At 38.0% G+C, this 21349-nt stretch overlaps 1 protein-coding gene across 4 annotated transcripts in view; it reads right to left on the minus strand.

Moving 5' to 3' along the window:
• Nucleotides 1-21349, minus strand: part of LOC123319057 (homeotic protein antennapedia-like) — a 224563-nt gene that overhangs the window by 49382 nt on the left and 153832 nt on the right. Inside the window, exon 1 of one of the 4 annotated variants that reach the window (XM_044905903.1) lies at nucleotides 7188-7597. The exons of 2 other annotated variants lie outside the window; for them this stretch is intronic. The gene's annotated coding sequence lies outside the window, so the exon portion shown is untranslated. Of the gene's footprint in view, nucleotides 1-7181; nucleotides 7598-21349 lie in introns of those variants that run through there. One more of the 4 variants, XM_044905904.1, reaches the window with a different exon arrangement.

The raw sequence follows: 21349 nt of genomic DNA on the forward strand, positions 1-21349 counted from the left end.
GCCTTAAATCATATTCTCTGAGGCGATTTCTTATTGTCTGAGTGCTAATTTGCGCCTCATGAGTTTGCTCAAGCTGAATTTGAAGGAGGAGAGCGGTTGCAAACCGTTGTCTCAACGAAGAAACTCTCAAGTAACGTTCTTGAATGGCAGTTGTTACCCGTGGTCTACCCTGTCCCGGTCTTCGGACATTCATACCTGTCTCCCTGAATCGCTGCAACATTCTGGACACACTTGTATGGGAAACTCCAAACCTTTCTGCAATTCTTGTGTATGTCCACCCTTCTTCTCGCAAAACTACCGCTTGGGCACATTCCTCTTGGGTCAAATTGCGTGTTTCGCGTTGCATAGCGATCGAGTGTAGAAAATCAAACGAAAGAAAAACTATTGATCACTAGAATTGATCGAGAACAACTGATTTTAGAATGGAGCCAATTCATTCAAAATCTGATAATATCATCTTTTTTTATTCCTGCTGGGAAAAAACATCTGTATTGAAGAAAACCGTTGAAAGTGGATAACATATGCATGCATAATTCTGATAAAAATAATTATCATTGAGAACACCTTCAGTTGTAGAATAAATTTGAGATCTCCATAATGTGCGTTAATTTTTTCCAATCCAACTTGGGTCTTGAAATGCAATTTGCCATAGTTTTGTCAAAATGAAAAAAAAATGGGAGTTTTCCGATAAATCGAATCGTAGGGTAATAGGGGTTGCTTTCATGAAATTATATTTTTGAGTAAGTGATCTCATTTGGATTTCAAAGAAAGAAATAGAGTCCTCAATCATTTTTGTACAAAAGGAGATAGCATTGTTACGGAGCATCATTCTCAAGAGAATAGTAATTGACGTAACAAGTCCGGAAAATAGAGTTTTTTTGGGAGAATATAATTAAAATAGAGATGCAATTCTCTCCGGAGTGTGAATATGAGAACAATTCCTGAATGTTTTTCTTGAAATGTTGGAGATTTTAAAGCCTTAAGGTCGACAGAATCGATTACCAAATGGGATTAAGAGCCTCTTTTGTTATAGTGGTGAATTTTTGGAGTCCACCTTTCGGTTCAAAGTTGGAAAAATACAGACGCACACAAAATGATAAAAATCGAAGGTTTTAAAGTTTTAACTCTGACTTTTGAGTTTACTCATCCAATTCTCACAGTTCCCAGTGCCCACCTTATCGCCGTCTTTCGCGAACAGGAAATAAACTTCCGCTTCTATGCCCGATTCATTAGGAGAAGAACTTTTAATACTAACGCTCCATAACGGGATCGGTTTCTTGTTCTCCTCAATTTTTTAACGAACCCAAATTATTCGAAACATATGCAAACGACTTCCCATGCCCGCCGCATATCGGCATAAATAATACAGGATGCGCAAGAAAAAATGTGTGTGATTCCGAATTCGTAAGAATTTTCGTGTCTTCGCAGCAACGACTGTGGAAAATTTGAATATTAGACTAATTGGGACCGCTTAGGAGACGGGGCATTTGCGATTCAAATGCGAGAAACAAGCGGTCGATCCGGTTTTTTCGATGGGGCTCTATGACAATAGCAGGAAATATGCGGGGCAATAAGCTGTGTGTTTTACAGGAGTTGTCGGACCTCACAGCGATGTGTGCGAGATGATCTTAATTTCGGCAGCGCTCTAAAACTAATAAATATCAAAAAGAAATAGCAACGGAAACTGGACTTCTTGTCATTAATCTGTAAAATCACGGTCTGAGAGGATTTCCGTTTTTTTTTTAATCATTGGAAGGTTTGAGCTGTTTTTACGCTGATAGTTATTCGTATAACTTATGAAATATTCGTACGAGTCAAAGACTCACCCTGTAGAGTAAAGATGGATGGTCAATCCTGGGATATCATCTCCCGAATCTCCCTAGACATTCAGATACCTGCTCTAGAACGTCCAGAAATTGATTATACCCCTTCCAAACGCCCGATACCGAGGCATGTTCTCGCCAAAGTGATAAGCTTCCCGATCCCGGTATCCGGATTCTAAAACGGCTACCGATTCCGTGTAAAACTTCGGACCCTGCCCAGCTGATTGCGAGCTAACGGTCGCCCAGCACGCAACGTCAGAAACGGCGTTTACCACCCCATTCCGAGGGCTGAAACAGAACGCGAGCACATGGCAGAGGGACCCTTCGCTCTAATTCTATTATCTTAATTCAAATCCTTGTTTTTCGTCCGATGTAGGAAGGGAAGTCATTAATACAACGACTAGTCGGGCTGTCTACGCCCTCACTAGGGTTAGAAAGAGCTAGGGTCTTTTCAAGAATTTTACTTTCATAAAAAATAAAAATCTTCTATAAAAACTATGATCTCTCTCTTTTCTGTGTATTGTCTATTTCTGTAGTTTTTACTTTCAGTTCCATCTCATATTTTACAACTATTTATTATTCTTCCGTCTCGTTGTTGAAATATTCAAATCGTTTTATTCTTATACATACATATGTATACAAAAATCAATGAATAACAATTTTAAATCGAGCTTTTAATTTAATTTACGTCAATTTTTTTCTATCAATTCATGAAAAATGTAATTTAGTAGAATAAATTTTATTATCAACTAAATTAAATTAATTTTCAATTCGATTCGATTAAATTGCAATTAAATTCAATTTATTGAATTTCAATAAAATCACATTGAAATTTGAAGTAAATCAAAATTAAAATTAATGGAAATTAACTAAAACTCAAAACAATTGAATCAAATTATCAAAGATATGATTTAATTCATTGGAAAAACCTTTGCTATATGCAACGAGAATTATTACTCATTTTTGGCAATTTTCTTCTTTGTTGCAAGTTATTCTTCAACTTTTTTCGTCCATTGTGTGATCATTATATTTTGCCGGCCATTCCCCATCATACATGCAGAATAAAACGAGATCGCGAGATCGCTAATTAAAATCGTACTCATTTTCGAAACTATCGAACGCATGCAGACCCAAATCAATGAACGCTGGGCCGAAACTACGATTTAATTAAAATAATTAATCATTAACTCGGACCGTGCACGGTCCCCCCGTACGTCCCCCCCAACCATCGAACGTAAAACTATTAATAAGCGCGAGTACCACCCGATCGGGATGGAAGACAGGGGGATGGGGGAGTTGTTCGAATCCCTGTTAACATGTCTATGATTTATAGCAGGGTGGGGACTCTATGCTGATTACATTGGAGCGCAAGAGCTCTTCAGCATAATGAGACATGCATATATATGTTTTATACGGTATTTGAGCCGTGAGGGCTTCTTGGACTAACAGGGATGAAAAAGAGGGGGTTCTGAGACGGCAAAATGTATGACCCTTATTTTTTATTGATTAAATTTTTATTATTAATTTATTCATATTTTTTATTTGATTTTTTGAACAATTATAACTAATATTCGGTCAAGAAAGTGGCGAAATTGCATTATATTATTATTATTAAAACTAATAAAATGATAATGAAAAATAAGAATATAAAACAAGCTTACATTTGATATATGCAAGTATACCTAAGTATTATTATATAGAATCAACCAGGTATTTTATAAATACGAATTAATAATTTTTTTTCACAGCTGTTTTTATATTTTTTCTCATTAGGTTGTATATGTCGGTTAATTACAGAAATGTGGTATTCTTCAGTACCATAACTATAATTTATGAATTTCATCGAAAAAAGCCAAATTTTTTCACCAATTTCCTAACAATTTCGTTTTTAATCTGTCAATCCAAATTTTTTTTTTTTAAAATAAATTTTTTTTTACTTGGAAGATGAACTATCCATATTTCTATCACCATTTCTGGGGTTTTTGAGCCTCTGAATTTGCGGTAACTTTCCAAAAATCAAACAATGTCAAGACCTACATTTTTCTTCTACAAACCATCATTGCGCAATCCCTCCAATCCAAATTAACATTCGAGACTCATTAAAACGTGAAAATATGCTAGTCCATCTGTTATAAACGTTGATGATCGATCGGAAGTATTAATATTCGTGCGGACCCTTTCAGCCAAACCAGCCGCCTAGACGGATGAAGTTGCAATGAAGATTTCACCATATTTTTCAAACGCCATACACCGACATAACTCAAAGAACGCGGACTCGGTAATTTGGTCGGTATGGCAGTTATAAATTATGAGAGTCGGCCTTCTAACCAAAGGAAAGAAGAAAGAGATCTCTTGATTAACATGGTCCAATCTTGAAGACCGCTACTCCAACTCTGGCTGACCCTTGGCTCCTTTGTTTTGTGGGACCAAAACGGAAAGGCCACTAGGATCCACGTCTCCTAGACGCCTGTCGGGGAGGGACACGACTTACATATGTCTCGCGATGTCGTTCAATTAGGTCTAATAGGTTATGTACGGTCGCAGGACCGTAACGGAGCGTATTTGAATTTCAAGGGTTGCAGTATGAAATAAAACATATACTTTTCCGTCATTTATATTACCTGACCAAACCAATCGTCACATAATATACGAGATAAATGATTTATATTCTTCGAAAAGCGTAGATAAGATTTTGCGTGTAACCAAAAATATAACTACACTTCAGACAAGAACTGGAGCCTTCTGACCAGGAAACTCTAATCGGCAAAACATAAATAACTTATTTCAGAGTTGCACTGTCACTGGTCGGAACGAAACTTAATCAGGTGTGAATAGCTCCCGAAGTAATTAAGAAAGTAACCCACGGCATCTTTCAGCCTATGTTAGCATTCCACCGGCCATCTAAAGATAGATACACCAAAAGATAAACATAGACCTCCAGATATGCAGGTTTCATCATCGACCCAGGGTTGACTTTATATACACGACCATTCACATAAATCCGAACCGTTGTATTTTTTACCATCCCACACGGATAGCTAGACAACGGAAGCAATTTCTGTACTTGACGTTTGGGATTGATGATGGGGCATTAATTATAAATGTGCCGAAGTAGACAGAACGAATGAATTCAAAATGAACAGCAGTCGCGCGATAAGCAATCAGTTTATAAACAGAAATTTTTGGCAGGAACGAAAACGAATCATTGCTAAATATAACAGGGTCTTGATTGTTGTTGTTACAATAACACCAAGAGCTTATCGGCAGCCGCAACGGTCAAATATTTGTCGATAACCTCCATTAGAGGAGGAGTAGATTACGCGGCGGAAAAATGATACCGGCAAAAGTACACATGGGCCTTGGTTTAACAAACATTCCCACGTTGTGATTGATATTAATACACCCTCCTTGGTACTAGATGATTTAGTGAAATAATTAATTAAATCAGAATTTTCATTCTCAACTTGAGTTTTTTAAAATTTTAAAAGGAGCACACGGTAAACAAATTCTGAGCGAAATAGAAGCTATTGAAAATCTTCCAAAATCGAAGATATTTTTTCCATATTTTCTATACTATTTTCAGAAATAATTTTGACTACCTTACATTTTTTTGCGTAATTTTTTGAAATATTTAAGTAGTAAAAATAATTTTTCGAGCACGAAAATAAATTTAAAAAAATTAATCAATAAAAAAAAATTTGATTACGTAAATTTCTTCAGTCAACCCTACTGTGATAATTTCATCATAATATATTGAATTGAATACAAGAAACTTTTTCAAAAATCATTTGAGGAATATCCACCGTTCTTATATTATGGCTTAGATTGCAAATTGAATTTTGCTTTTTTTGAGTGGATTCAGAATATTGCAGGATTTTTAGCAGAATGAAAAATTAGAATTGAAAAGACATTTCATTTATTCACTTCGACATTGGGTATCGGAAAATCCGATGAAATAAATTTTAACCTATTTGGAAAGTTCAAAAATGCGATAAATAATTTTGAATGAAAATAAATTTTTCGAAAACTGTTGAAGACTGAGGACCATAGATTACACATTTATACATTAAGTTCAGCTATTGGTGGTTTATCATATTTGAGGAATAATTTCAGAGAATTAAAAAAAATCAGATTCGTCAGGAAAAAAAACGAAAAATGTGGTCTGATGATATTCGAGGGCAGTTATATTTTCAAAAAATTTATTAGTCCACGTTTTTTATTGTAAATATCAAATTTTTGCTGAATAATAATTCACCAAAAAATAAAAAATATTATTCAATTCCAAATTCATTTTTTCTCGTCGCAAATTTCGTCTGATCATATTCTCGTCCTTTTTAAGTAACTAATAAATAAAATATATAAATAATAAATAAATGCGAATCGAATTGATTTTTCCTGGGATTTTTCATATTTTCCACGTATTAGTCTACGTCTGTCCTGATTTTTTATATTACTTCATTGTTTTTATCTATTCAGCGTGAAACTGGTAATTGAATGAATTTCTTAATCGAAGGCTTCATTGTCGATTTTTAATTTTTTTATAACATAAATGCAAAACGATATTTAGATTCTTAGGTTCCACCATAAAATTGTCGGAATGATATTGTATAAAATATAATTTTTTAGGGGGGAAAACCTAAAGCGGATTTTCCACACTTGTTGCTGAGTTCATTTTCCTTTATGTCTGCTAATTTTTTCGTTCTTTCTGATCTGCCTAAGATATAAGCGAATAATCAAGTAGTGTTTATCTCAATATTCATCTCATTAATAGCTTCAAGGCCCTCAGATTCCATACATTGGGTCAAGAGATGGGTTATTAATATAAATTAATTAAACATTAATGAAAAATAATATTTCGAATCTTATGATAATGATTTTGTGTGAATTAACACTTCTCAAGTTCATTTTCCTTCATATCGATACAATAATCCTGGTATATTCTTCGATTTTTCTGATCTGCATAAGATATAATCGAATTATGTTAACATTCAAAGCTGCAGTCCCCATATTTCATAAATTGACTGAGAGTTTCGTACTTAACGTTACTCTGATTAAAATAATCTAACCGACACTCATTGCTCCAAATGACAAACGCAGATCCTCGCGGATGCAAATGAATCCATGCATCTCAATTGTCAATCCGCTTTAAATTCAGTAAACCAGTTTGGGCATTACATAAGCTCGTCCCCTTCACACTTACACGGACGAAGTGTAACAATGTACAATAGCCTACGTAAAACCGTGTCCTGACGGACCCGTTCAACCCTACGCGGCCCGATTCGGTTATCAGGAAGACATGTCAATTAAGATTATTAGCGTCGCGTACGACCACACAAGAAGCCTGGACTCGAAACGGACCTTTACCTTGAATCTAGCATGCGAAATCCTCATTTTAGCGGCTATCCCCGTCGAAGGACCACAAACCACCATAAACGACCTTAGTAGTTACGAACTCAACGCACTGCAACACAGACGACGCGGAGGACCATCGGCGGGAAACTTGGCGCGAAACTTGACCGCGGACTGCGACGTTTGACGGCCCGACTGACCTGTCAAATTCGAAAAACATGTGAAAGTCGCGCGGCGCGATACAGAGGGACGTCTGTGTCGTGGACGGTCGGTTTGCACTGCCAGCGGATTGGTGGAACGAGGTTGTAATAGTGCTGGCAAGCTTGTCAGCGTTTCAAACATCACCGCGAGAGAGCGAGGCGCACGCACACGACGTCGCTCCCTCTCCGTCACGCAGACGGACGGGGAACTATGATGTTGGCCCCCTTTTTCCGTGCAGTCCGTCATGCCGGTTGCACTAAAAGGCTCAACCTCCTACCCCCCGAGCATCGGCACCCCGCGTCATAATTCTTGCGCCACTTACTGCATCACAATGCTCTCGTACGCGAAGAGCGGAGACAAAATAAGAGGCGGATATGGTCGCGAATGCGATGAAATTTCTATTGCCCATCCGTCTCAGAGTTGCTATAAATACGGGGACGGTTGACGGCGGTCCTGATGGATTGAAAGTTTAACGGCGGATGAATGGGAATTAGGATGAATTTATGTCGAAGTAGCGACGGATTTAAATTCGAACGGAAGATGAGGGAACCGTTGAAACAATAAGGATCTCCCTGTAGCTAGAGGACGTCAACATGGGAACAACTTTTGGAGGCTAACATTCAACCGATTGAGTCGTACCTTGATGTAGCTATTCTTTGGCATCAGCAACCTACTGTGACTACTTTCGACCCTCAATGAGACTAGTATTAGATTTTCTTAAGAGCATCACTTGAAACTGCTTCATTTAACAGCAAGCTTGCCTTATAGATTCTAAGTTATAGGAAGTTAAGAAATCTCTTGGATTAGTGCAGCTTTTGTTTGACTTCAGCCAATGTTTCTGACACTCCAAGATGATGGATACCAATTCTAACAACAGCTCCATATAAAAGTATTTCTGGCAAAACCCCATCTTGCAGCAAGTGTGCCTCAGAGCTGCAGTTAAAAATATGAGAATACGAATTCTCGTATCTAGAGAACGTCAACATGGGTTAGCTAACTCAGCTAGTGTCAGCCTCAGTGTTCCTCTTGTTCATTCTTCACACTTCACGATGACAAGACTCACATTAGATTGGAAATACTTACAAGACTTTTCATATAAAAGTATTTCTTGTGAAACCTTAGTTTAACTAAGGCAGCAAACTCTAGTTAGAGTTAAAGTTAAGAAGATGGCAGAACGTCAAAATGGGAACAGTTTTCTTAGCTAACTGATTGAGTTATACGTGGAATTAAGCTATTGTTTGGGATCAGTTAAAATTCCTTCGACAATCAATGGTGACAAAACTTGAACCAGCTTTTAGCAGTACCAATTTAATATCGTCAAGCTTGCCTCACAGGTGAAGTTAACAAAATGAAGAAATAGATTTGATATCTTATAAAGGTAAAGGAAAAAAAAGTTAATGTGAATGGTAAAATAGTCGAGGACATAAAATAAGTGATGTTTCGGACATGTAAAAGATATGTTACGGGATAATCAGAACAAATCACTAGGTAATAAGAAAACCAATAAAATTATGTCGATGATGATGTTAGTTGAATGAACAAGTTCTTAGTCACATTAACATACTAATCGTTGGAAATCAATTCGATGTGGATTTGTTAATGGAGCGATAACAGTCAAACTATAGGAGAGAAAAGTATTATATTATTCAATCGATTAATTTATTAGGAGAATACACAGGGAACTGCTGTTATTATGCTACGACGATAATAACACAAGACTAGTTGTTTTATTGTTGATCTTGCTTCCAAAACTGATACATACTGTAATACAATCGTATGTTCATGAATATTCAGAGTGAGTCTTTGTCTCTTACAAATATTTTAACAGTAGATTCTTGAGGTCAAAATAAATACTTTTTCTCTATACCTTTTTTTCCGATAAGGCAAGATAAAAAGATATATAGTTTCATCATTATTAAAACTTAAAATAGCTATAGCTGAGATAGAACAGCTCATTAGCCGTGCCACCCCTGAAAAAACAAAATTACCTTCAGAAAAACTAGCTGAATCTGTGACACTACACATCTGTGGATCTTTCAATTATCAGAGTTGTATTCCGCCAAAGAACCCAATTTTTAAAATTTCACAGATACGTTTTAATTTTTGAATATAAAACTCGAAAATGGCGCATTATACGAGAAAGTATGAGGAATACTTTTATTTTACAAAACGTTCAAATATTCATTGGATAGCGTCCAAATTGGTTTCAACAGTTGGGTTCTTTAAATTATTGGTATTTTTATGGTACGTAACGTTCATACTGAGAGAATTGGAAGATGTGGGTGATATCTTGTGTTCGAAAAAGATTCATCCAATAAATGAAAAATTATATTTCGAAATTAAATTCATTCGATAAAAATATTTCTGAGATAGCACTAAAAATAACATTTATTCATGGTTTTTCAACAGTCTGTATCTTTTAAACCGAGCCTATTCGGGAAAAATGGTAAAGTAAAAAAGTGTTCCTTTCAACCTCAAGAATCCACTGTTAAAATATTAGTACGAGTCAAAGACTCACCCTGTATAGTGTAAAGCAAAGAATTATTTGTCAAATAAATGTATTGCAGACATTACCAACGTCCACATGAACCCTCTCAAATTCAATTTCCATTTTCAACAGTTATCAAGAAAAAACCACCCTAGGCAGTTTAGACGGAGACAGCTCTCATTGGCCATGCAAAATCCCCCTCCCCACCTCTTGTCCCGAAAGAAAGGAAAACCCAGAAGACAAAGCGTCCGCATAGCGCGACTTGATGAGGTCTCATTTTGTAACATAATAGATTCATTAGAGTTCTAGATGTCGGTCCTCTGCAACCCTGACAGCTGCATTAGTCATCCCTCTGTTTCTGTTAGTTTCGCATCGGAGTGGCCGTGGGACGTAACGATGGCGAGTTTCAACCCCCTGTCGTGCGTTACGCACAATGACTATGTCCAAACCGCCCCTTAGGCCCCGGCCATGCCACGGTCGGACGTTATTAATTGAGTCTTCTGAAAGTTTGCGACCGATGATATTTCAGCGCTGGACTGGATTTGGACGCTTGGTATGGCGATAACACGTGGCTCATCGATTAAGGCGATGTGCAACGTCGGATGTAGGGCATCCAGAGGGAGATTTAGTGCGTGGTAGAAAAACATTGGGTACTAAACTACCAGGAAGAAGAAATGCTTCCAATATCGCAACGTTTTGTTCCTTAGCTTGGTAGTGGAAAAACTAAATCTGTGACACTAATTACAACGTATCTTATGTCTGCGGTAGATGTTAGGTTATTTAAGATTAGGCTAGGTTAGGTTAGGTTAGGTTACGTTAGGTAAGGCTAGGTTAGATTAGATAAGCTTAGGTTAGGTTAGGTTAGGTTAGGTAAGGTTGTAGATTTGAATGTGATACATATTCTAAAAGAGCAATTTTTCTAGTAATAAATCTCGAAATTTCATCGAGCTCGTTGCAGTGGCGGTTCCAAGAGTGACAATGGGCTGGGGGCATAGTTATACAGGGTGTATTTGAAGGTGAGGCTTTTCTTCTACAGAACGTAGAAATGGTCAAAATGAAGCGTTTCTCCAAAAATCAACCTTACAAAACTTTCAAAATAACAAAGATGAAAAAAAGTTTGAATGATGACTGAAATACATATATCAAAATACGACCCTTGACCGTTTGTTAGCTGAATAATCGTAAAGCAGTGGGAAAAACTTATCTCCTGATTCGACCATGTGGTTTCGTTTAGGATATTGGCTCGTTCGATATTTACGTGGTAATGAAAATTGAAATTTAGGATTGTCGAACTATTCTCATTATTTTTTAGTAACTTACACAATTTTATGAAATGGCTCATTTCGATACCAACTGACAAAGAGACTTAGGACCCAAGTGTAATTAATAGAATAATAGTTCAAAATCTCACCAAAAAATTCGTCTAAATTATTCACGAATTTTTTCACAATGGGCATCACAATCTTCTTGTTCGAGTATTCCAACAATCGTCGTAAAAATTAGATGAAGTGGGGAAACATCATAACACTTTTTCAACATAACTAACAAGCACGTTCAAGAAACTGCCTCGATTTTCTACATTTTTTTTTCACCCTAAATTGAACGATAAAACAATTATGATTCTCTCAAAAGTGCCCTGATGCATCTAATCCGATGAACTTGGTACTGAACCATTCATTTTCCAGCCATATGTTTATGTTTTGTTTCGTTTTTGCGATGCCGGTGTCACCTTCCACAGTCCTGTACTTGAAATTCAATGTAATTTGCTTGAACTTCTAGGGGTTGTATCTCAGCCATCTTGGACATTTTATCTAGACAATTTTTGGTTAAACGACTTATTTGGATGAGTTTTACCTTATCTCAAAAAAAAAGAACAAATGTGTTTCGCATTAAACTCTTCAAGTTTGTCCGAAATGCAAATATGCGGCAAATAATTATGGCCTCGAAAGTGGCTTGTTTCCCCCTCGCCTTCAGGACCCCGCGCGTTTTCGGAGCCTGCAGAGCACGTGAACCATCCAACACACGGGATTTCAACAGTCCATTCGCAGGAATCGTTTACGTTCCGCCCGAATACCTAGCGCGACTCGTAAATTATTTGCCCACTATGTTACCCGTCCATATTCGTGATTCGGAGGGGGCTCCACGGGGCGACTTAGGTAGACCACACAGACTTGAGTAATTTCGCGTGTACTCCGAGGTCGCTCTTAGATGAATCATCCAGATCCGAAGAGATCGTCCGGGCAATTTGTAAGATCGTTCGGTTATTTACATTAAATAGGTTGTAGGAGCCGCGGGTGCCGTGGAGCGAGGTATTATTCAGTGGGGGCGGCAAATGGGCTTCTTGAGTAGAAATCGTTTGCAACTCATCGTTGACGTCTCTTACTTCTGCTGTAAGAAGTAAGATAGCTATGCATTTTTGATTTGATTGTAGGTAGTTGCTTCTATAGTCAAGTCTGTACATTTTACATTTAAAAGAACTTGTATCAGGCGTGTGAGGCAAATAATATTTTGCCTCAAACATAATTTATTCACTGTATCATTTGCCCATCACCGAAATATTGGCATTATCGTGAAACATTTCAATTGCGAATTTGAATATTTGAGAAATTTCGAAATACATAGTATTTCAGTTCTCGAAACAAGGTACCTACTCTATAGTATAATATATCTGAATCTTAGTAAACTACGTCTACTAATATATTACAGAAATGCTTGAAAATCCGTCATTTCTTCTTCTTAGAAACGGATGGATTTAGACTGAATCCTAATCTTGGAAAACGAAGAATTCATACTGTCCTACTAGACGCTCTTTATGACCTCATAAATATTGAAAACCCCACTTGCGCTGGTAGTTCCACCACGAGCTTCCTCGCTGAAAATAGCCGGCAAATTATTCATAATTGCATCGAAACGCGAACCAAGGCAGGGAGCCATGTAACAATTTCAGAATGTTACAATGTAGCATTCCAAATTACACCTTACTCACCACCGTAATTCATAAATTGCCCGAGCCGAAGAAACGCTTTGCTCGGACAATAATTCGACGTAATTTGCAATTCAAGACACGGGATGTGCAAATTTTTTCCGAAGAATGAGCCGGAAGATTCCGTCTGGGCATCAGAATTCAATTCAATCCTCCGAATATACATAATTCCGGTCATAGACAGAGCTAGTTTTTTCTGGGAAGTAGAAAACGAGTCTGTTGTTAAGGCCAATAGCAGCGGTTTTGGGTACCACGCTGAATTTTCAGAGAATAATTCGAAGAATAGTCGAGGTAATAACATATCTATTTTTCTGTGTTTCACACAAGGTCTGTTCAGCCTGTGTTTCCAGTCACTCTGGAATCAAAGAGAATAAAAAGGCCAAAAGGCTACAAGAAAAGTATCTGGAGAAAGAAAAACCGAGCTTCTGAATTGTAGTACCTAAGCATCGAAATAATAATACATTTCTCCGATTGAGACATAAATTATCCCCAAAAAGCTCCATTACGTTGCAAAAGTCAGCATAATGCGACTTAACAACTCTAACTACCTTTTCCAATCACTCTGGAATCAAAGGGAATGAAAATGCCAATTCAAATGTACCTACAAGAAAAAGTTTCAGGAGAAAGAAAAGCCTAAGCATTGAAATGATGATACATTTCTCCGATTGAGACATAAATTATCCCCAAAAAGCTCCATTACGTTGCAAAAGTCGGCATAATGCGACTTAACAGCTCTAACTACCTTTTCCAATAACTCTGGAATCAAAGGGAATGAAAATGCCCATTCAAATGTACCTACAAGAAAAAGTTTCAGGAGAAAGAAAAACCTAAGCATCGAAATGATGATACATTTCTCCGATTGAGCCATAAATCACCACCAAAAAGCTCCATTACGTCGCAAAAGTCGGCATAATGCGACCTAACAGCCCTAACTACCTAAACAGCCTGTAATTCGATCGTGACGACTGTCGTATAATTCAGTGTCACTTCCAATGCGTCGGGGAGAATCTCACGTCAAACTAGATCGCTAAACTACCGCAATTTGCGTCTAAATATAACAGCATATATCATTCGGCAAGAGGAAACGTTCAACAATGCACAGAGCGTATGAATATCAATAAGCAGGCCGCAACGATGCCAGCCCGCAACCCGCAAACGGATCGCTATCGCGGCAATAATAATTAGGCGTGTTTTGTTTTCCGTGCGCGGCGGCTTCAATTACAGCTCTTATCGCTGAAAAAAGTGCATACACCCCGTTTTCAGTCCGTAGAAATTATCGGGTTTCGGCCGCTGCACTGGTCCGATTATTCATGGGGGTTTTTGCCGGCGACCGACGACGGACGGTAGTCACTTACGTCCGACACGCGAGATCACGTTGAACATCAAAGGTTGCTGCGCCGCTTTCTTCCTTTTCGTTACAGGCTGACCATGGGCAATCGAAAGTTTAGTGAAAAATTTCGCTGATTTAAATTCTTCAAAATTTCGGAAACATCAAAGGAATATATGCCGCTTCGAATGGCTTTGAAAAACTGATGGTGGAGACAACGAAAGTCATGACAAACTCAGTGAATATTGGCTCACCGTCTAGGTTTTCCGGGTACCTTTGTCGATTTATAGGCTCACCTGAAACAGAAAAAGAACGTTAGAAATTGAACTGAGCGTCCAATACAAGAACGGATGAATCAAAACGCGGTATACACAATTTTTAATTGTCGCCGAGGATTTATCATCCCCAACCCCATTCATACGACGAGGAAAAAAATGCCCAGGTTCCCGATGAATCAGCGACCTCCCCCGGAGTTCGAACCCCGAAAAACAATCATTTTTCCATCACAACTTGAACTTTTTTCAATTAGGGGAGAGCGTAGAACAGGATTAATTCGGGTTCAGGGTCAGGACGGCAATTATTCGTCTGCACCATTCCACCCCCTCCCCCCGGCCGGCGTGGCCATAGCCATCGCAACCCCTCGTCTTTTTTCTTCGGGCCCGACCATTGCGACCAGTTCAATCAGCGTTATTTTTGCTCCAGTGAAATTTACGTTTCCCGTACACTGAACAATTTTTACACGGGGATTGATAAATGGCCTCCCTGACTGTGGCACCTACGAGTTACGACGCGGAACCGCCAAAGTGAGGGGGTGGTCAGGGGTGAGGGGGAGAACGGGGGAGGAATGGAACTGAAAAGTTCAATTATGACCCATGTATGTGGAATAATAAGATTGCGCATCCAGTTGAAACTATATTTCATGACGGCGTATGAGGATGTGGAACATGACGATGCGTAATGTTTCATTTTTCGTGATCTCCTTGATTTTTCTTGTGAATATGCGGTTTGGGGGGGGGGTTTAATATTCGACCCCATATTTACCATCGCTGTAGCTTACCCTCATCGTACAGAAGTAATTCACTGACAGGAAAAGACTCGAAACAGCAATAACTGACCAAGGTCACAATGACATGCAAACCCTCTTAACCCTTAATAACCTGAGTTTCTATGATTACTCTAATTGAATAAAAACCCTTTATTGGAGTTCACAAGACAAAAACAACTCAATTTTTGTTTGAAAAATGTATGGTTTTTGAGAAAATTTGTGTTACATATATGTAACGCTAATAATATGGAGCTAATAGCTACAATTACTGAGAAATAAAATAGAGTTGCCAGTGAAATTTGCGTTACATATGTGTAACACTAGGTTATTATGGGTTAAATCTACAACGGTAGTTTATAGTTTGCTAAAAGAGGTTATCGAGTGACATTTCACAAAATCGAATTATTTTATATCGATGATCAGAGAACTTTTGGTGAATTTTGACAATCAATGTCAGCTTGTCATTTATAGGTTAGGTTAGGTTAGGAAACTTTGACAACCAATGTCAGTTTATCATTTATAGGTTAACTTAGGTTTTGACGGAAGTATTTTGGCCATTGAGCTATAAAAGAACTGGAATGGCATCTTGATGCAGGTAAACTGAGGAAGACTGAAAGGGAAGATGTAGAGCAATCTATCTCTCTCTGCGCTCTGTCAATTGGTTTATAACGATGTAAACAAAAACAACCCGGGGCGTTCAAGTGAGACAACTGCTACATCCGACGTCTGTTACGGTTATTCGATTGGTTTCCGAACCATTAGACAGAGATGGGTTGCTCTACATCTTCCGTCTCAGTTGGACACACTTTTCGTCGTATTTCGGTACCTAAGAGGCGCTTCCAGTTCTTTTAGAGTTCAATGATCTTGGCAGCGATCACAGAACAAGGTGCTTCAAGTCGATCGGACTCTTAGGGAGAGCGCCTACTAAAGTAGCGTAACACTGCCATGGAACATATATGACAAAGGCGATGCAAAATAATTTATGAAACTTCACTCGGATGTGCGATATCTGAAAATAGTGAATCGCCTTTGTCATGTATGTGCCATGTCAATGCTACGCTACTTTGGTGGGCGCTCCCACTTAGGCAAACATTCTTACCCTATATATTTATAAAAGATCGAATCGCGAGGGCCGAAGGCCCGAGGTAGAGATTAGAGGCAAATGGGGAATTCTCCTCAATTTGGTTTATCACTGCATATGCAAGTTTAAACTGAATAATTATGAGTTTCATTCATGATTTTTTCAAATTCACCGAGGAAATTATTCAAAATCATCCTTCAAATATGAGCTTTTAAAATATGAATCGCTTTGTGCGCAGTTTACGATTTGGCAACAGCGCATACAAGATAATGAAAAGAACAATGTCCCATCAGCTTGTTTATAAAATAACAGGCGCGTACTTACTGGCGAGCTTCAACTGCAACCGGCCATAAAAATCCCATAAAATTTTACGATCTTCCTCGTTCGTCGCAGACTTCATAGACAGCCATCTTTGTCTATCTCATCAAGATAATGCATTTGTTGTCCTTTATTATCAAGGCATATTTCAGTCGATGTTGCCAGCTTGTGCAATTCTCACAAAACGCTTTAAACTTTAAACCCATTTTTATTTGTCATTTTTAAGTGCTTAAATTATTTTTTTTTTTTGGAAAAGGTTGAAATGGTTAGTTCAAAATGTGATGTTTCAAAGATATTTCATAAAAAATCATTTTCGTCAGAAGGAGTATTCCCTATTGCGAGGGCCGTAGGTCCGAGCTACGGACGAAAAGCGAATCAGCATGTAAAGATGAATCTACCTACAAGGTAGATCTATGGGCTTACTAGTTTTATAAACATTCGTAGGTTTCCAGGAATTATCTGTGATATAGTCTAACAAGTCAGGGACGACTGGAAAACAACCCCCTTATCGAACCAATCCTTCCGTGGATCTCCAGAATTCCAATTACGTCTGCCCCGATTAGACTCCAAGACGGCGACCCACCCCGACGCTGGCCGGGCCCGTTCCGACGCCGCCAAACTCGGGGGGTGTGTTCGCTGAAGCGCGCGAACTATTGTTGCGGGACCTTGCACGCTTTGATAGTTGATACAATGACCCCGGTGATTAATGGACTAATCCCCGCTCGGCATACACAATGCGCCTAAGATCGCGGCATTCCGGATATTAGGAATACTCGCCCTCACAATGGAGGCCTACGCCGCTCCCCGCGACACCCCCCTCGTGTTTTGTTTTCAGCTGGAGCGTGAAAAAAGGAATCGGCGGTTCGGTCATATTGAATACCGACGGGGTCGGCTGTGAGGGGGTGGTCGTCGGCCCTTCGGGGGTGGGGGAGCGTTTCTTCTCGGGGTGTTTAATTGAATTTGGTTGTTGTTCTGAGGTTTTTGAGGGGTTGGGAGAGCTCAGATCACTGTAACGGCAGTGGGAATGATGTATTACGACGGTATTGTTAAGTTGTCATTTTTCTGAGCTACGAAAATTCTTCAGAGGGTGTAGATCCAAATGTGACGTCACAATATGGCGGCAATCAGGGGATATGGTAACAAATAATAAAAAAACATTCAAACGCTGCCTGTGGATTGTGAGGAGCTGGTTGATACGATAAACAGTGGATAATTTGTAAAAATTTACAGGGCGATTCTTTGAGTAGTACAAATATTTTCACAATAGATCCTTGAGGTCAAAAGAAACACTTTCTTCCTGTACCATTTTTTCCGATTCGGCCCTGATAAAAAGATTTAGCCAGTTTATTTGTTCATAATGAGCTGTGCCACCCCTGGAAATACAAAATTACCAGAATAACTAGCTAGATCTGTGGCACTACACATCTGTGGATCTTTTAAACAGAGTTGTATTCAGCCAAAGCATTGAGTATAGAACCATAAAAAAAATATATTCCGAAATTCATCTCATTCGATGAAACTTTTTGTGAGATAGCACTAAAAATAAATTTTTTTATGGTTTCCCAACAGCCTGTATCGTTTAAACTTAGCCGATACGGAAAAAATGGTAAAAAAAAAGTGTTTCCTTTGATTTCGAGAATCCACTGTTAAAATACAAAAGATAAATACATAAAATGAAAGTAAAAAGAAACGAATGAACAAATGAGGAGTTAAACGAGTGAACAAACACATAATTAAATAAATGAATCGATATCTAAATAACGAAATGAATAACGAATGAATAATAACAAAAATAAATGAAAAAACATAAATTGATGGGTAGTTTAAATTCCATGTAATTTCATCGAGGGAAAGCCAAAACGATAGAGTGAGGCAGATTTGATTTTAATCGTCATACGACATTTAATTGTCAAGAAAAAAATTTCCACAGGGGGTTGTAACAACTTTTTTTTACACTCTTCAAAGATTCAAAATTGGACATGTCTAATCAATTGATTGATGATTCAAGAACTTACGAAAATATTCAAAAGGGGGGCTTATTCAGTTAATACACCCAGTATATTCAGTGTTAGTGTCATCGTTTTCCTATCTGGCAAGGATAAAAAATAAAACACCTTGTATATTTTTCGATCCCAGGCTTTTTCTTGATTATGTTGTTCAGTTGACGCACGCTCATTCCGAACCATCAATCAACGTCACCCTAGCGTCAAGAGGGTAGGAAATTTTGAGGCGACTCCATCGATCGGAATCAAAATGGCGTCGGCATCCTTAAGGTACGACCGCGTTTCCAGTGGGGGGCGTTTTGGGGAGCACGTTGAAAACGAGAATTAATACGGGGCAATTTGTTACAGTGATGTGCCGATTAACATAGTTCCTTTGAGGTGATCTGAAACATCGGTATTTCCATTTCGTGAAGGACCCCGCCATATATCATAAACGTTGTTCTTATAATTAAGATGTCCGCCGAACAAAAGGTGTATTCGTGGTTGGGAAAATTGAAAAAAGGTACGGGGAACAGCTGATGTGTTCTCGATTGTGTCGGTGAATCAGAAATTTAAATATAGATTGGGGGGGCCCTCTTGAATTATTTATATCCGAAGTGATGGTGGATGGACTCTTTTTTTCTTTATTGATTTCCACTGGATGGTTATTGATTAAATAATAACGAGGGGTTATTTGGCGAACAGAATTTCGAAATGATTTTCTACGATCGCTCATTACTTCTTATCATAAATCTAGAATATGTATTGAAAATTTTCTGAAATCAATGAAAAATATGAAATTGGCAACAAAGTTATTCGATAAAGATCTTAATAGTTCTTCAGAATCAACCAATTTTAGAAGTTGAAAAATGAAGAATAATACAAAAAAGAATATCATTGACGAAACTGCCAGCTGGAATAGTAAAACAAAAAGAATCCCCAACATAGTACCCACTTTTTACTGCATGACTTTAGCCCTATCAGTTATCAAGTGATGAAACTTAAATTAAATTACTCAATAGGTACAGCTTTTATATCTAGAATGTGAGTTAAACAGAGTTTGTCATGCACCCTTTACGAAAGTTGGACGATAGTTTGACCTAACCTACCTTAAATTTGAGTGCCAGAAATGGAAAGATCTTTTATTTCTGAGGAATCTTTGGTCTTCGATGAGGTTTTTTTTCAACCCTTCGTGTGTTTAGGGATATAATGGTTAACTTGATGAATTAGATTTTTTTCTTCATTTCCACTTGAATATTATGAAAACTAAGATGTATTCCAAGGTGAAATTCTTGTCAAAATTCGGTACAGAACCAAGAGGGTTTTTTATACCAACAACCTTAGAGGTCATCAGCTGAAACTTTATCACGAAAAGTATCACACGATTCACAGACAGCATTTTTTGACCAACAGGATATTCGACAGGTGGAACTCCCTGCCGGGCTACATTGCTTGCGCTCCTAGTCTAAATGCCTTCAAGAACCGTTTGGATGCACTTAGCTACTAATTTTGTTTTTTTTTGTGACTTCAGAGCTTATTGCGTGCATTTGATATATTTCTTTTTCTTTTTATTGTATTTCATGAGAGTTTATAGGTGTAAACCTCCTCTCTTTTCTTTTTTTCAATAATAATAATAATAATAATACCGTTTTTTATCGACATAGCTAAAGAATAAACCATTTTCAAAGCATCGATATCCTATTTCCCCCAGCAAACACTCTAAGATTTATTGCACATAAATCTTTCCTAAAATTAACTAGACATCATTGCTAAAAAATCAGGTATACCTTGCGGTTAACAAAGAATAGATTTGTAACTTCCTCGTTTTCCCAATGCGGAATCAATAGATGCATTCAACTTCTTTGGGGCTACGTTAACAATTATAATTTGTTCTTTCTCAAGGTTCAGTGAATGGTCGTTACTTTACTTGGGGTTGGTTCTTCTTTCAAGCATCACAGGGGGAGGTTTTTTACCTGGAAAAGTTCGTCCCCTTTTCACCCTGTGACTTGATGGTACAAAACAGAATTTTTTCATTCAAAATTCGAAAATATCTATACGACTGACGCTACGAACCTTTTGATGAATATTTTTTTACCAGAAACTTTTAACAAGTAGTTACAGAAGACCTTATTTGTTTATATAACAACCTCCAGATGTAATCAGTACCAATTAACTTTATAAAATTCATCGTACCCCTGGTTCCCAGAAGAAATGAAATGACCAGATTGTCCTTCTTCACACACACACACACACTTGTGTGTTTCCGGAACTGTCTCTTGAATAATTCCAGATACCAGAATGGCCATATACTACCAGAAGCAGGCTTGGCTCTTCATTACGCCATGCTTATTTATGATTTATGTCTGGTTCGAAAATAGCGACCTAGGAATGTAATTTACACGGTATTTGTAATTGCTACTCGTTAGACCAGACATTTTTACACAATGGGACCGTTCTTTGCCGAGCGGAATGCGTGAGAATTTACTTTTATAGGACCGTACGCGTCATATCTACACGCCGAGACGTTGACATGTGACCTAGTAAAGAAAAGATCAAGGCATTGATGCTGTTCACCTGTTAGAAGTCAAGAAATGATAAAATTGAGACCTGTACCCGGAAATATATGGAGACGACATCCTTCGGTTGAGATGTGTTACACTGCACTGTACTAATGAGGGACAATAATCCCGAAACAGGTCTACAGTTTTCGTATAATGTTTCAGCCTCTCTGGGAATTCCTTCCTTCTCTATA

Source organism: Coccinella septempunctata, chromosome 8 (genome assembly GCF_907165205.1).
Source record: "Coccinella septempunctata chromosome 8, icCocSept1.1, whole genome shotgun sequence".
Classification (NCBI taxonomy): Eukaryota; Metazoa; Arthropoda; class Insecta; order Coleoptera; family Coccinellidae; genus Coccinella; species Coccinella septempunctata.